General features: G+C 37.1%; 1 protein-coding gene and 1 long non-coding RNA gene across 14 annotated transcripts in view; one reads left to right on the top strand and one right to left on the bottom strand.

Annotated features, from left to right (window-relative positions):
- Positions 1-17,846, bottom strand: part of LOC126852534 (growth factor receptor-bound protein 14-like) — a 293,126-nt gene that overhangs the window by 42,140 nt on the left and 233,140 nt on the right. The gene's annotated exons all lie outside the window — the stretch shown is intronic.
- Positions 1-17,846, top strand: part of LOC126852612 (uncharacterized) — a 268,456-nt gene that overhangs the window by 147,250 nt on the left and 103,360 nt on the right. The gene's annotated exons all lie outside the window — the stretch shown is intronic.

Here is a 17,846-nt window from a genome sequence, read left to right as displayed (position 1 = left end):
GTCAACGCGGTGGTCATCGTTGACGCACTGAATGGCCAATGGGCTTTGCAACAATCGCCCGGTTATGTTGGCGATGATTATAACGGCCATCGCATCGGTGTGATAATTGGCCGGTATGGCCGGCGTGTACGTGCTCACGGTTGCGGATGAGCCATGACGACCACGCGGTTCATATTCTCATGGGAACATCTCGCGAGCAAAGTAGTACGAGCGTATATACGAGTTGCCCGCGAGGAGTGAGCGCGCGCGCGCGCGAAAAACACCAGTCCCCGAGATATTTTCCAGCGGACTCTACTCATCCTTCCTTCCCCTCCCGCGCCGGCAAACTCTTTCTTACGCCGCATCGCCGGGTATCGCGAAAGCAATTTATTATAAGGCCGGAATGATTTTTACGGCGCGGCGAGCATCGCGCGCGCTTCCCAGGAAACGCAACGATTTTTAGCAGCTCTTATCGTGGAGTCGCCATTATTTGCCTGCGAGAGGAGAAGAGCGGGGAAGGTTGCGTTTGTCGAGCGATTTCCGGCAGTAAATATTCATATGCGTTGAGTGCGCTTAGTATTCTTCGACGAAACGCGTATCGAGAGAGAGGTCGAGAAGTGTGTTTCGTTCTCTCACGGCAGTTCATAAATCAAGAGCTCTTTCTCTTTTATATTCTCGTTTAATTCTCTGTAAATATAATTCAATATAATCTGAGAAATAATTAAAATATAATATATAATTTTTAGAAATATTATTCAATACTCGATTTGTAGGAAAAAATTGCCGGGATCAAACATAATAGCCACCTTTTTATAAATATCTGTCATTTCTTTTTTTAACGACAAAATTTATTAATAACAATTCTTTTGGATACCGTGATCTCTCTCTCTCTCTCTCTCTCTCTCTATTTACTTTGAACCGCGCATTGCGCGCGGACACACACTTTCGTCATTAAATAAAATTATCAACGCCGACAGAGAAACGGATAACGAGAGATGCGTACACACGTCGGCGTCTAAACAATTTCACGCACAATCGGTGTCACAACGCTTTTATATTTAACTCGGCGTGTACTCTCCTATCGCGAGAGAAGTATCATCCATGTCGTTCTACTCTCTGTGACCTTTATCCGCTTATCGGCACCTGTACGATAAGCAGCCAACCGTAAAGCCAGCGACTTGTCGATTTTCAAAAACCGAAGCGTAAACTCGTCTTCTATCGTGCCGTATATTTTCTATTAATAACAATATATTATGTTTAGGTATATGCGAAAACACTGAATGTTTTTACTTGAATACTCCATGCACATGTTATACAATAAAGATAAAACGATAACTTTTACGAGAAACTAAAGGAGATATTAATTATCGTTAAAATTATTGGATCGGAGTCAATAAATTATCTCGTCTAATTAATAAAATTATTTGCTATGTTAATTCACATATCGCATACATCTCTTTGCGCAAAAATAGAGTATGATATTCTAGTAGAATGATCGCTTTACTAAAAACACAAAATGTTATATCCACGATTTATTTCCATTTTTATTTCAGAATTAAGACAACTATTCCAACATTGAATCAATATATCGTTTATTATACAATAATTGATATATATCTTTTAATAATATAATAATTAAAATTTCAGAGAATAAATCATTCTAATAATAACGTAATTACACATATTATTCACTTAATTTTTTATTCGTCATTAAAAAGCTTCCTATATATTTCTTATCAAATTAATTTTTTAATATATAATGATTAAAATCTTAGAGTAAATCATTAAAATAATAACATAATTACACATATTATTCATTTAAGTTTTTATTTGTCATTAAAAAGTTTCTTATATATTTCTTTATCATATAATTTTTAATATATAATATTTAAAATCTTAGAATAAATCATTACGATAATAACATAACTACACACATTATATACTTCATTTCTTATTCGTCATTAAAGAATTTTTTATACATGTATTTCATCATCATATATTTTTTAATATATAATAATTAAAATTGCACAGAGTAAATCGTTATAATAATAACATAATTACACATGTTATTCACTCAATTTTTTATTTCCCCTTAAAAAAGTTCCTACATATATTTCCAACATATATTTTTCCTCTCAAGCACTTGTATCACCGCGTCTATCGTCGGAAGGCAGGGTAGTCGCGGATTGGTCAGGGACTCGTTGAGAAAATTCTGTTGGCCGTGGTCGTTGTCGTGCTTGAGCGTGCGATGACGATGCCGCCGCTGGTGCTGCGCAAACATTCGTCACGCGTGCACAAACAGACCGATAAGACAAGGAGGCGGGATGAGCGTGTGTGTGTGTTAGAGTCGCGATGCAAGATAGCGGCGAGGAAACTGCGTTGCAATACGGCTCAGCAAATATTTGACGATTAGCTGGTTTGCGCTCTGCACCTCCGCGGAAAAGAGCGCGGGACTGCGTTTACAGTTACGTAACTATTATCCGGCTAACCATAGAATTACGAGCGAGAGCGAATGCGAGGAAGGATTAAACGAGAAAGAGACAGAAAGTGGAATTGAATTATATTTTCAAAAAAAAATAAATAAATAAATAAATGAAATAACATGTAACGTAACGTGTTACATTAATTGTACGCATAACGTATAAAGGTGTAAAAATAAAACGAGAATGGAAGAGGGAAAAGGGGGAGGCGGAAGAACACGGGAAACCCGACTGCTGTCTCTCCCGAGCGTCTCTTTATATTCTTTCGAGTAATTTGCTCATGCGAGATTTGCGCCCACGCAGCTCTTCTCCTCGCTCCGCAGCTCTTTTGGCAAAGCAGAACGGGCAGTTCTGACACGTGTAACTGCCGCTGTCATGCATGTCAGACGTGCCCCGTCGCCGCCCGTGATTGATCACGAGCGGTATCAAGCAAAGATTGTGTCTCTACATGTGCAGAGGATAAAGGTACACGTCAAAACACGAGCGAATTCATGTCGGACAAGAGGGAGAATTAAGGGGGCGGGGAGGGGAGGACTATTCTAAGGTGAAAAGAACCTGGAGCCCGTTTTAAGTCCCGTTTCGGTCACGCTATTATAAGATGTGTTTTAAAACGGCGAAAAGAACGCAAAAGAAATTAAAATTATTTTCTTACCGCGCATAATATGATTAATATAATGATTCGTTTTTCTTAATCGTAAAACTATTTATAACGGTATGACTGTGTATAATTACGTTGTGTTCATAACATGAATTATTCTTCCGCGAACAGGTATTTATTACGGAGCTATCGTAACTTTGAGTGCTGCGAGTTGCATCATTCGGAGTTGCGACTAGATGTATTCGATTGTGAAATTGGCAAACGCGATCTGCATGTTTCGTGTCAATTTGAACGCTGCATTAATCTCCCAAACTTGTTCCGACGCAACGCTACTCGAATGTAAAAAGGAAGGTTATAATTACTTATCATTATTTTCTATTATCAATATATTCAATTATAAAAAAATAATAAAATCATTTCATGAATACTATAATAAAATTATTAAAATTCACATATTTTTCAATGCCTCTATTATAATTCCTTTTAATTATATTTTAATATCCATATTTAAAAATTCTCTATTTATTAAATATAAATTCTCTATTTATTAAATACATATATTAATATTAATATATGTACTTATATAAATACAAATATATTTTAAATAAATATTTAAATAAATATAAATATATATTTTCTGCGAAATTCGATATCGGATCTACGAAATTTAAAATAAAAATAAAAAATTATACGCGATGAATCAGGAAGAAGATAAATATATGATAAATGATATGAAGAATTCAAGACAGGTGGGGGGGCAGGGAGAAAAAAGAGGGAGTCTGAAGTGACCCAGGTCAGGTTCTTCTTCTTGACGAGGACGATACCTCGCGAAAAAGAAATGCACAACAGGCAGTATAATGATAAGTATGGAGAAAATAATACTCAAGTGCGAAGAGATTCGTGATAACTTCGCGAATCTTGTTTCTCTGCTCGTCGCGCATTTTTTTTTTTTCCACGGAAGAGATTGCCAGCGGAGTTATTAACATTTCCGTTTCTACAGCTTCGGAAACAAAACCGGTTTACACATAATTCCAGAAACATACTCTCGCGCACAATCAAAGTGAAATAAAAAGAAAGCTACGCTCCACGCACATGTATGTATATATATATATATATATATACTGGGAAGATGTTAATGATCCAATCATATTGCCAATAAATTTGCCCTTTCCCCGATTATCGTCATCATTTTCATATGATTCTTCCCCTTCCTCCGAAGATATTTGCGCGATCGATCTTCGAGTCTTGTTATAAGCAAAGTATGCTTTTTCAGTAAAATTTTTTTAGAACTTTTGCAATTCTAAGCGCATTCTCTGTTACATTCGCTACAGAACGCGTCGCGTTCGGCCAAAGCCCGAACCGCACCGGCGGTCGTTGGCCCGAAATGACATCGTTAAGTTGCCGCTCGCGTGGCAGTGAAAGGATTGACTCCAGGGCGGCGTTAGACCGGTGTTAGAGATCGGAGGAAAGAGTGAGAGAGAGAGAGAGAGAGAGAGAGGCCGCGGCGTACGATAGGTCAGGTTTTTCTTCCTTCCAAGGCGGCGGAGAGACACGCCGTGCTGCAAGCCAATGAGAAAAGACAAATGCGGAAAGACTGAAAGAAGAGGCAGAAGTGGAGGGATGACTTGCGTGCAACAAACGCATTGAAAGTCGCACGGAAAGGCTTTCTCCCGAGTTTCTTCGGTTTATTTATTACACCCATTTTACTCAAATTTATATACGTAAAAAATTACGCTTAACAAATTTACGAGTTTCGGGAAAGTGTAAATTCATATTTTTTTTTTATTATTATTATTATATGTGGCATTCAATTAAGTCTGGAATAAAAATAAAGGACAATGTTGCGAGAATCTCTTTTTTACTGCCAAATAAAATTTTTATCAAATGAAGTATATTTATATAGTTTATTTAATAAAATATGTAATGTAAATTAATATATTTTTATTATGTATAAAATATATAATAAAAATATTATATATATAATATAAATATTAAATAAGCTATTTTATTCCATCACTTTAAATAAATATTAACATAAATCATTTGTATGATTTTAAAAAAATATGACGAGAGCTAAAATTAGGAGAGGCAGAAAGAGAGATCATTGACAGCGGTGGAGAGAAGGGGGGAGGGGGGAAGAATATAATAAGAATCATTGATTATACATTGAGAGAAAATATAGGCCACGCTCGTGGGGCGTCGGACTGCGCTATGATTACGATAATAATGCGAGAGCGTATAACGGTAAGCATCCCGTGAAAGGCGAGCCCGAGAGACAACGGCCGACTACTGCTGTCGAGAAAAAGGAGGAGTGACCCATGAAAGAAAGAAAAAAAAAAAAAAAGGAAAAAAAAACAGGGAAGATGCTAGACTTCTCTTTCTCTCTCTCTCTCCCTCCTAATCTGTACGAAATGACTTCCTCGTAGGATCCTCGTCTTGTGCTATCCTATCGATCGTTAAGATCACGACACGGTCAAACCTTAGTTATATCAAATTTATATTATATCATATGATATTCTCTCCGTAATATTAATAAAAAAAAAAAAAATTTCTTCTGATGTCTAAAATCTTTCACAAACTAAAGAATTTTTAATAATAATTTTTTAATCATAATTCTTTTAAGAATAATTTTACTTTACTCTTCACTTTTCCACACGTGATAAAATTCGAAACGTCGACGAATTATCGACGACGCTTGCCGAAAAATTCTGACGCGATCGGTCTTCACACCTCTTCGATCTTTCGATAATCCGTGGAGGAGGAAACCTTGCGTGGACGTGTGAATGCAGGTGGTAGCGCCTCTTTATTGGATTCGTTCTAATAGAATTTGCACCGCGTTCGCGCATCAACAACGATGCCCGCTCTTGAATTTTAATGCCCGAAATGGACGCGGCGTGAAGAGCAATTCTTTATTTTTTTTCCCGCTCCTCCTACTTTTTTTTTTCGCACGCGAACTCTCTTGCCTTGGCCGAATTAAAATTCTGCCGCTTCGCTAGTGCAGATAATTAAATATTTGTTGTAGGCGCGCGCACGTTATGGCCTTGAGTACGAAATTTCGCACTGTGGTCACGCTTGATATACGAGTTGGGAAGATTGACGAAAAATCTCGAGAGGTCGAGATGGTATACGAACATTTTTTATAGAATTGTTTTTTATTTAAAATGAAATTTTAAAAAATATAAAAAATAATATTGAAAAAAATAATATTAAAAAAAATAATATTGAAAATATTAATAATATTGATAATATTGAAAAATATAATATAATTAATAATATAATATAATATAATTAATATAATATAATATTGAAAAAAATAATATTGAAAATATTAATATAAATTTTAAAATATATATTAATCCGTATTTATACATTGATTTTTTCTATCAGTTTAAAAACTTGCTAAAAATAATGATAGAACACACTTTGACGTACGAGTCAGAAAAGTCGACAAAAGATCTCGAGAATTATTATTTTCAAATGTATAGATTTTTGTCTATAAAGCCATTTTGTGTTTGAAATTTAATTTTAGAAATTTTAGAAATGCATAAAAAATAGTTTTAAAAATATAGAATGGATTTTTTTTTATCAGCTTAAAAATTTGCCAAAAATAATGATGGATTATGACGTATAGTTCCTTGAATGCATAATTCTATATTAATGAAGCGAGTAATAAACGCTTCCATATTCGCTCTCTTTGTTTGATTAATAAATAGAATAATCATTTATCTGAAATAATATTTTGATGTAACAGTTAAATTTTTACTACATTTAATCTCTGGATATCTCCAGGCTGTAAGAAAAAATAGTAGTAGAAAAAATAGTAAAGACTTTAAATCGAACACGCAAACTCTGACAGCATCCCGTTTACCCCACAACATGCCCAGGGGCGTTATAGTGATTAAAAACGGCGACGTGCGCGAAATCGAGGTCGTCGTCGAATGATTCTTTTTTTTTTCTTTTTCTTCTTTTACATCTCCGACACGTGCACGAGAAGAGACGGTGAAACGTGATGTAATTTACAAATCCTACCGTATCTCTTCCGATCACACCGACATCCATAATTTCATAACGAATTAAGAAGCCATAAAAAAAACAGGAAAAAAAATAAAACCATATAACATCATTGAATCGTTAATATTCTTTGATAATCCGTGAAACAAAATTAACTGATTGTGAGTAGAAGATGAATAAAAAATTAATAACAGATCAATTTGTTCGAGCTTAATTGAAATTAATAATCGCTCAATAAGTCGAAAATTTTCATAGAGTTTTCGAAAGAATTTTCTTCTGAGTTTAAGAAATTTTCTGAGGGACTGTATGAAAAGAAAGCAGAAAGATGAATGACTTTTCAGAGTTCGTTAAACGCGAAACAAACTTTATTACACGGATAATATCTACATCTCGAGTAATTTTATTGCTGTTCGTTTATCACGTTGATTACAAGTGCTGCAGAGAATTAAAAAAAAAAAAAAATAAGTAGGACAAAGCAAAAATATACATTTCATCTGTCTCTTATCTCCGTTCGTTTACCACATCAACCGACGATAACGAGAATGACACAAGAATGTTCTTCAAGAATAAAAGAAAGAAAAAGAAAGATAAATACGCAGATAAAAGAACTAGGAGAAGCTAAATCTGCCAACACGCGATGAATTGCATTTGCGAATTGATCAATCGAGATGGAGGGAAAGAGAGAAAGTTCGGGTTAAGGGAGCGAGCGGGACGGACACGAGTCATGAGTCCCGATTGTGAAAACCGGTAGCTAAAACGATTCCTCGCCCCTTCTCGCGCTTGAGGATCCCCGAACGACGGGAGTGAAACTCGGTGTACGCGGCTCGCGAGCAAGTCGGTCAGATTAGACAGCGAACGACAGTGATTCTCAAAGCAAAGCGTAAGAATAAACGCCGACGCGAGCACTCGGCATTATTAATTTCCTTTTTTCATTCGTCGCTAGCAAATGTAAATATTCATTTTTGTAGCTCCTCTCTCGCACATTTAAACTCACGTGGAATATTTTTTACAAGATAAAAAGGACTTTATATAAGGTATAAAATTATAATATTATAAATATAGTATAATATATTATAAATTAAATATATTGTAAAAATAATATATAAAAAATAATCTCTAAAATAATATATAAAAATATCTAAAATAATATATAAAAATAATATATAAGAAATAAAATCTATTATAAAATATATTAAAATATATTATAAATATAGTATGAAAGAAACTTTATTGGGTAAAAAACTTTATATAAGGTAAAAAAAAGAACACTCGAAAATATTTTATTTATATATTATCTGTACAGTATCTGCCTCGAGAAAGAATTAACAATCCTGATTTAAAAAATTATATCGAAAAATTATACCGATTTTATGCAGCATGCGGAATAAATTTGCGGGACTAAATTGCCGAATCGTGCGGCTTCTCGAGGAAATCCCGAATCGCATTGTCCCCGCATTGCAACGACAGTGCATCGGCATCGTTGTTTGTCCCACGAGAAATGCATTGATCATCCAAGAGCTAAGTTTGGATTTATGCGAGTTAATACACTTTGGCGCGGCTTCAAGAGACTTTCAGCAACCGGCGAGGTGAATCGCGACAGAGTTTCCTGAAGTACGTTAATAAACGTCCTAGTCCTTGATCAGCAAATGAAGGCCGTATTCTAACTTGCATTCATCTCGTTTGGAGATATTCCAATTTATAACTTCCATAATTCTGTCATTTTGCAACTGACAGTTCTCAACAAACTTATTTATTATTATATATATATATATATATATATATATATAAATTTATAAATATATAAATTTTATGTATATATAATTATGTAATATTTATGTATATATTATTAATTAAAATTAATTATAATTATATATTAATTATAATTATAATTACACATTATTGATTATAATGTATATATTATTAATTATAATTATATAAATTTATGTGTATATAAATATATAAAAATGTTTTCGAGAATATAAATTAAAATGTAAGACAAAAAATTAAATGGCTTGAAATATTATTGTAGTCTGAAAAATGTGCTAAAGTTGCCTTGTTTTCGAAATACATTCCTCTTCTGACAATATAATTGGTTAAATGAATTCGAGAAGATAAATGTAAGTTTATTGGTAGTTTGAAGGCGACCGATCCGATTGATCCGATAACGACGATGCAAATTATGTTGCGCGAAAGAGAGTTGGCAGTCATTGGTGATTACTCGCTTCGTACAATCGATGATGGAAGCCACGGTGATTAATCGGTGAGCTTGGAAAAAGAGGCGAGAAAGAATAGAAAGAGAGAAAGATAAAAAGCGGAACAAAAAGATTCAAGAGAAAAAAAAAGGGGGTGGGGGGAACGTATAATAAACCATCCCCTGAAGCAACGACGTAACCATGTCCGACTAAAGAGCCGGCGAAACAAGTCCGATGATGGACTGAAAAACGAGAGAAAAGGCGAAACACTCCGATGCTATGTTCCAGCATCCCTTCAGAACAGTAAAAAGAATTACGATCGTCTCTATCGCTTTATCCAATCATGGAATTAATTCTCCCCGTGTCCTCCTCCGTGTCCCTACAATTTCCCACATCAGAATACATAGCATATTATATATCAAATATTTTATTCTATTTATTTTTATTAACGCCAAATTAATGAAAGAAATAAAGTCTCTCTTTGATATGCAACACCTGCGTCATCTGCGTCTAAATAGAAAACACGTGCAATAAAATGTATAAAATGAATAAAGTAATATTTTTTTAATGATACAAGAGTTTTTAAATATTCTAAAATTTCACAAGACATGTAATAAAATAAATGATAAAATAAATTAAATAAAACATCAAATATTTTATTTATTTATTAACGGCATTAACGAAAGAAATGAAAGAAACTCTTTAATATGCAACACGTCATGTATATCTAAATAGAAAACATGTGCAATAAAATATATAAATGAGCATAGCAATATTTTTTTTTAATGATATACAACAAAATTTAAATATATTTAAAAATTTTAAAACATGTAATAAAATGATAAAATAAATTAAATATAAAAAACGAAAAAATTGGAAATCAGTTATGTCTCTTTCTAAGTCATATTAAATAAATGTTAATTATTTATATAATTTTTCAAACATGTATACATGTTTATCAATATATTAAATTAGAAAATATATTAATTAAAGCTATTAAATAGAATTAAATATATTTCCAAATGCTAATACATTTTTTTCTCATTTCTTTTTACGAAACCTATAAATCTCTCACGACTATATAAGGTATAGCCCAATACTTTTCTGGGATATCGACCCTCCGTTCGGGAAAACGAAGGAAGGAAAGAGGCCGTGCGTTAAAAGCGAATTGCCCGGAAGATGCGAGAGAACACAGAAAGGAGAGTAGAATCGTTCGGGGAAGAATACGCCGGTGTGTACGCGGCGATAAATTTCCGGAAAATTTATCGCCCGACCCAATATAATTCAGCCGCCGACCTATCGTGACGCGAATGCGAGCGAACCTCGCTCTCGCGAGATTCCGCTACCGACCGTGAAAAATGGTTGGAACGATGCCGGCGATCGCGAGAGATGGGCAGGATCGCTACTCGCGATCGTTGTGCGCGCGCCCTCGCGACTCTCGGCAGGTGCGACGGAGGTGGATGACGTTTCCTACCTTCGTGAAAGAGCGAGGGAAAGGGTGAATACGCGATCGCACGTACCTACGTAAGGCAAAACCGGGCTGTTCCTCCCGTGTAACTTGAGGAGCTACGACCTCGTTTCTGTCACACGCGACTTCGTATATCACGCCCCGCGGCGAAGAAAAGGGGCGAGGAGGGGAGGGAGAGAGCCGCGAGGAAGTCGGCGAGAAAGGAAAGTGGCAAAGAAAAGGAGGAGGCAGTGGATAAGATACGCGAGAGGTTCGCGATAGAGAACGAACGGAGGAGTGCAATAAAGGAGTTTATGACATCCCTTTTCCTCTCCAACAGCTGATGCGATCGCGAGAGAGAAACAAAGAGAGGGAGAGAGAGAGAGAGAGAGAGAGAGAGAGAGAGAGAGAGAGAGAGATATGGTTCGCGACGTCGTTACTGTCGTCATGTACGGTCTTCTTTGAGCTAGTCTCGCGGGATAGGTCGGTACCGATATCCGCGGCTATTAACTGTGACGATGACGTTCTCGTCCGCGCGGACTGTCGGGATACCGTTATCGCGAATCACCTGAGAAACGCGATATTTTTATGCGCTATAAACCGACGAAGATGAAGAGAGAAAAAGATATATGTGTATATATATATATATCTGTACTACGAATTCATAGAACTGCCCGCTTGGTGATATGAAGAAACGTGACATCATCGGATGCATGTCGCTGAATGACCGTGGAACATTGTTACGTTATCACCGAGATACGAGAGATTTCATTTCTCTTAACTATATTATTTATTTATTTTATTTAATTAATAATATATATTTTATAATATATAATTAATAAATATAATTAATAAATATAATATATAATTAATAAACGGCAAAAACGGCCCTTTGATATAATAAATGAATTGCGTGATTAATGTTATAATAAAAATAACAATTGAAAAGGAATATAAAAAAAAAAGAAAATACAAAATTATTAAAAACGAGGCACAACAATAATATAGAGAAGAAAAATTAATATACATAAAATTGATTATAAAATATTTAAATAATAATAAAAAATGTTTTAAATTAAAATATTTAAAAAGTTTTTATTTTTTAATTTTTATTAAGAAATAGGGCTTATATTTATGTTCCGATTTTAAATATTGTCAATGATGGAAAATTCTATAAATTTCCCGTGAAAAAATTCGGAATATTTGTAACTTTTTCGAACACATAGAGAACACTGTGCGTTCGTTGCGGCTCGTGCTTGGCAACAAGGGGCGCGTATGCGTGTGCAGTGCATAACCGACGATAACGAACTTGTGACATGGGCATAATAAGGTGCCTCTCTACGTAGAGAGGATCGAGACGCGATGTTATTTGTACGACGCAAAACATGCCGCGTAAGCGGATTGCATGCCGTAATGCGTTCGCTGGTAAGAATCGACGGAAAGCGGTCTCGATTAAGCGGTGCAAAAACCGAACAATACGCGCAATGCGTGCCATGTGGCTCGGTATATATATATATAAAATATATAAAAAAGACGGCCGAGATAAAGTAGTACACGGCGCCGCTGAAAGTAGCGAGTAATCGATCGTTTTGCTTGCCATCGGCGTTTAATAGGCTTGACCAATCGGCGGGTAACGAATAAATCCGCACTTACGTAAAGCAGTTGCCCATGAATTGTATAGTAATCTTCTGGGTTACTTATGACTGCTTTATGAAATAATCAAGTTCTCCAATCAATCAAAGTTCTTTGTCAATCCTTTCGTGAATTAATTATTTCCTAGCAATATTATTTCTTCATCTCTTAAATTCTCTGTCATAAGTTTTTTTAACTCATTAGCAACGAATGGGAAACTTCTTTAAGGTGTCTACTCAAATGTTATAAAAAAATTCTAACATTCAAAGGTATTTCAAAATTTCAGGTAAAGAGAATAAAGATTTTTTAAGATTTTTGAATGCTTTCTAAAATAAATTTTTTTATTGTATACGTTTTTTAATATTTTTCTCTCATACAAAGGAAAAATTCAGAGCCTCCTACGTTTTAAGTGCAAGATTTATATAAATTAATGCAAAAAAACTGGATAACTTTCACAAAATAAATTTATATTTTTCAACATTTTTCAACTTGTGCAATATTTTCATTTTTTTTATCACGAAAAATTATAATAAAAAATATGTATTATATATTCCATATATGTACTATATATTTCATATTTTATTAAGATATTGAATATACATATATAAGCAGAGATAGAGATATATTTATAATATATTTTAAACACATAATTCAAGAATATAAGAGTATTTATTAAAGAGAGAATTTTTTTTTTAAATTCCCTGAAATTCCAGAGAATAGACCTGCTTTATTATAATAAAAATTAAGAAGAGAAAGACTTTTCTCATATTATAAAACATGGATATTTAAATCCTTGGATCTTCATTCTCATCCCCAATTAAATAAATCTTTCCATCTCTTTTCGTGATATTTAACTCTCGTATCCTTCCAATATAATTCCTGTATTCCTTGAAAAACCTCAGATCTACAAATACAAAGACCATCACGGCTTCTATGCCGACCTACAATATAAGATCGGGACTTCGCTGCACGGGAATCAATTCGATCATTCCATCTTCGTGAATAATGCCTACGTCGCGCTACTTTGCCGGCGAAAATTCGTGACGAAGGTGCAACAGTGCATCCATCCTTCGGCGAAAAGAAACGACTTGTCCCTCGCGTCCCTGCTCGGGGACGAATTGCCTCGATAATTGCGGTCGACGTGCCCGATGTCCTTCTACTCGCGCGAAACCTCGGATCCCGCGTGCGAGATGGAAGCGGGAGAATTGCATCGCGCATGCACTTTCAGCCCCTCCCCAGAAGGTGCATGCACTCGGCGGCGATGCGGAGATACTCGAGTCAAGCCGAAGAGCATCAGAAGCATACAGGAGCTCGTATCGAGTGCATCAGAAGCGGGAGATACGCGAGGACGCGGGCGCGATTAAGAACGGCCCCTTCGTAGTGATAACAGGATTTTCTATACGATAACACGGCGTCGTCGAAGAAACTCGCCGAAGCCGCGACAATGAACGATACGAATCAATCTACGACGACATAGTTTCGCCTCGTCGAACTTGTGAGATAACGTTTATCATGTTCGAATACGATAAAATCGATCTCTTATCAATTGTGCGTCATTAGAAGATAATGCGCGTATTAAAGTGCCGAAGGAAGATCGCCGAGAGTTAGTTATATATCCGATGTTTCTTTAATGTAATTCTAATCACGCTCAAAGTTGCGATCCTGTCGACGAATTAAAAATCCCTATTAATTAAAGATCTCTATTTTCGGTGCAAACTATAAATCGAAGATATCTATCTAAATTAAATCTCTCTCTCTCTCTCTCTCTCTCAATATGAGTATAATGTGAAGTATCAACAGGACTTGCAAGTGAGCTCGCAGTAATTTGTCGATGACAACTCTGTTCTTCTTCGTCATTGCTTTCGATTAGACTCGGAAATGACACAGAACGAGCACAAATTCACGCCCACATTTCACGTGATTCTTAAAACAATTTGAAGTTTGTTTTCTCTTGTCAATTCACTCTGCAACATCGATGACTCTGCGTATGTATTTATGTGCAATTGGAATGATTGGATTAATTACGTTTAAATTGCATCTGGCCGATAATAAGTTTTTTATCATCTAATTACTTCTGTGGATATTAATTTCGATAAATATAAGAATTATAATATTCCCTATATTCCATAAATTGTGAAATAATTTCACAAACCAATATTTAATATACAAATACAATTTTTTTTCAATTATCACCTTCAACGAAATATCACAGAATAAAAGAATAAAATATTTTACGCCCGACGTCTCTAATCACGTATATCGTTATCTATCGCACTGCAAACAAAAGATCTAAATCGCTTCTAGCTTGAAACTCGTTCCCCTCAAACGATCGATTCGCACAGTTCGTCTATCATGAATGATCGCTCGTTTTCCGATATGTGGGCCCTTAAAAACTCGAGAGCTTTGGACCCACTAAAAGAGACGCCAAAAAAAAGGTTTCTCGCCTGGCTTTAAAAATTCGCTATTTCGGCCGCGCTCTTAAAAATCACCGTCGCGCGACTGGTTCGTAAAATTCCCACCCCCTCCGTCCTCGCCCCTGTTTGTTTCGTTTGTTCGTCGAGTGCACACACACACACACGCGTCTGCGACATACGGAATTAAATCAACGGCGGTCCGTAATCGTGATAGTATAGTCCCGACCAGGTCGGGAGAACTTTACGATCGACCGAAAAAAGAAACTGGCCGGCGCTCGTATAGTAAAAGGGCAACATTGAAAGCCGATCGAAAGAGCGAATAAAGGTTTAAAGGGGAGGGAAGTCGCGTGATATACTGCTCGGAAGAAACAACCGAGTTATGGCGTATGCGATCAAACAACAATCGAAGAAAAAATATCCGGGAATCTTAACTTAAAAAAAAAAAAGAACGTATTAAAATAGAAGTGGAGTACGGTGGAAGGAATAACTTCGAATAGTACGAGTGAAAAATTTTACGAGCGACTTTAATACCCGCTCTATTGAAACGCCGATGCGATAAAAGCGTCCTAGGGGGAGGGGGGTTGAATCGAGAAAAAGATTGTCCCCCCCCCCTCCTCTTCGATCGAAAGCAATTTCCGCCGAGAGGATGCAAGACGACCGGAAAAATTCACGCGTGATATAAGAAGGCGATGTTCTTTTCTCCATCGCGAAAGGCACGATCGTAATTGGTCAATTGTTAAAGGCGATCGGAAGTTCGCGATTAGACGCAAGTAGTCGGGCACTTGGCTTTTGAACCTTGCGCCCGAGAATCCGTCCAATATATATTTCCCAGAAGCACGGGGTATAACGCGAAATGTCATATAAATTGCTCCCCGTAACTATTCCAAACCGCAACTCGTAATAACGTTTAATTGAAGCGAGGAAAATTATAGATTTAGCACCCCGCGGCACACACACTCGGGCTCGTTTAAATATCAGACATTACACCACCACCGCCCGGGGAACTCTTAACCCTTCCTTTCCCCTTCCCTCCCGCCCTGCGCACCGCCACAATTATGAAAATCTCTTCGGCGAATACATACACCGTGAGAGGGATCACGCGTCAGAGGGATATCGCTATCGGTCGCCGTCACGCGAATGCAATTTATAGCTGGTCCATTACGCTCTTCTTCACCGCTGGCACGCTGACCGTGCTAGAAATAGAGCCTCGGCCCCTGTGTGCGCCCCCTCCCCCTTCCCCCCCCCCTTGGGCATGCCAAATCGCGAGGGAGACGGGAGCGATGGCATCGGCCGGTCTCGCGGATCTCTCGAATCTTTCCTCTCTCCGTATATCGCCTCTTCTTTACTTCCTCGACCCATCTTTCTTTGCCACTTTCTTTGATGAAAACTTCGTTAAAACGTTCTCTCTTGGAAAGAGATGAGCGGGAGGAAAGGTGGAACGTACGGGAATGAGAACGTTCGATCGAGGGATCTTATATAAAGCTCTTCTCTCTCTCTCTCTCTCTCTCTCTTTCTTCTTGGCCAGCCGGAGCCACCCTTGCGATCCGATATATATTTTTTTCCTTCTTTCTCTCTCTCTCTCTCTCTCTCTCTCTCTTAGCGGAGGAGGTTTCATTTATTTATCGGCCAGACGCATTTCCGTCGATAGGTGATTAATGGGCGCACGCGGATCCTTTAATAAAGTTTCTCCGAGAGCCGTAAGTCGCTTTACTGAAAAGCTCTGGTCGTGCTGTGCTATTTATAGTCGCCGCTCTCGCACTTCCACGCGCGAGCTGCGGATATCGATAGGATTATATAATGCTGGCGATTAATATCTGGAATCTAAACGGGTTTAAACCGACTGGAACGTGATGGATGATATCTCGGACTGCGATATCTAAATTCGTGGACGAGAATCTGCGAGGAATATATATACATATATAATGTGTATATAATATATATATATATATATATATTTCGCACGATCGATATTTGACTGTCAAATTTTGACATTTGGCGAAAGCACGTTGTTAAGCGCAATTTAATTAAGCGCGATAGTGATGCGATTCAAATTTAAATTGAGGTTTAATCTTCTTTTCGAAGAAACTTCGAAATGTACATTGCACAAAAAAAATTGACTGAAACTTCAGGCAAAGCGTCTGAAGTTTTTTGACAGGTTGTCAAAATTTTCCGACAGAATGCTGCCTGCAGCTTTTTTGCAGACACACTGTCTGAATTTTTAGACACATTTCAAAATCCTCAGATCTACTTTTCTGAACTTTCAGAAGAACGACTATAATGATAAAAAGCGATAAAAGTTTTTTCAGATTAGAAAATTCAGATAAAAAATGTGCCTGAATTTTCAGAAAATTTTTTCACGGTGTAATTATTCGCGTAAACATCTCATCGGGAAACTCTCAAACGCAAAGCCAATTCATAGAGATAATTCGCCCGATCGGGAAGCTCCGCCAAGTATTTTCTTCCCGATGACACCCTTCAACCGCGATCGAACGTGCACGCTTGGAAAATCGCCAGATGCCAACGATATCGCGGGTATCGGACGATGCACGTAAATCGGAAAAGCCGGCGTCGACTTTTTTCGGGGAAGAAGAAAAATACGGAGTACAAAAACGACGAAAGGAGGGAGAAAATGCAGAAACGAAGTACCGTACGATATGTATCCTCCCGAGTCGCCGGAAGCTGAAATCGAATTCAAGGCCTCGCGAGAGACGATCGATCATCATCCGCCTCTGCGCCCGCGCTCCTCGCATTTCAATTCGTCCTTTTCGTCCCGGCATCATGATGCGCGTTCGCCCATGGACAGCCCCTGGCCTTTGCCGCTTCCTTCTTTGTCTCGTCCCGTGCCTTTTTTTTCCTCCGTCCCTCGGAACGAAACCGTGTAATGATCGCGAACGCAAATCACGTCGGCGTTTGTTCGCGTGCTAAGAAAATGCCCGCCGGTGTAACAGAAGGAGCAAGAAGCGAATAACACATTATTCGAGATAGAGGAGAAAGAGGGAGAGAAGAAGGGAGGGAAAAAGGAGACGCGAAGAGGAAGAGAGCTCTCGTGATTACCAATCTCTTCTGAGAAATCGTAGAAATTCGATGAAAAAG

The sequence above is a fragment of the Cataglyphis hispanica genome, chromosome 10, assembly GCF_021464435.1.
Source record: "Cataglyphis hispanica isolate Lineage 1 chromosome 10, ULB_Chis1_1.0, whole genome shotgun sequence".
NCBI lineage: Eukaryota > Metazoa > Arthropoda > Insecta > Hymenoptera > Formicidae > Cataglyphis > Cataglyphis hispanica.
Note: the sequence above shows the minus strand (reverse complement) of the source record. Positions and strands in the feature narration are given on the sequence as shown.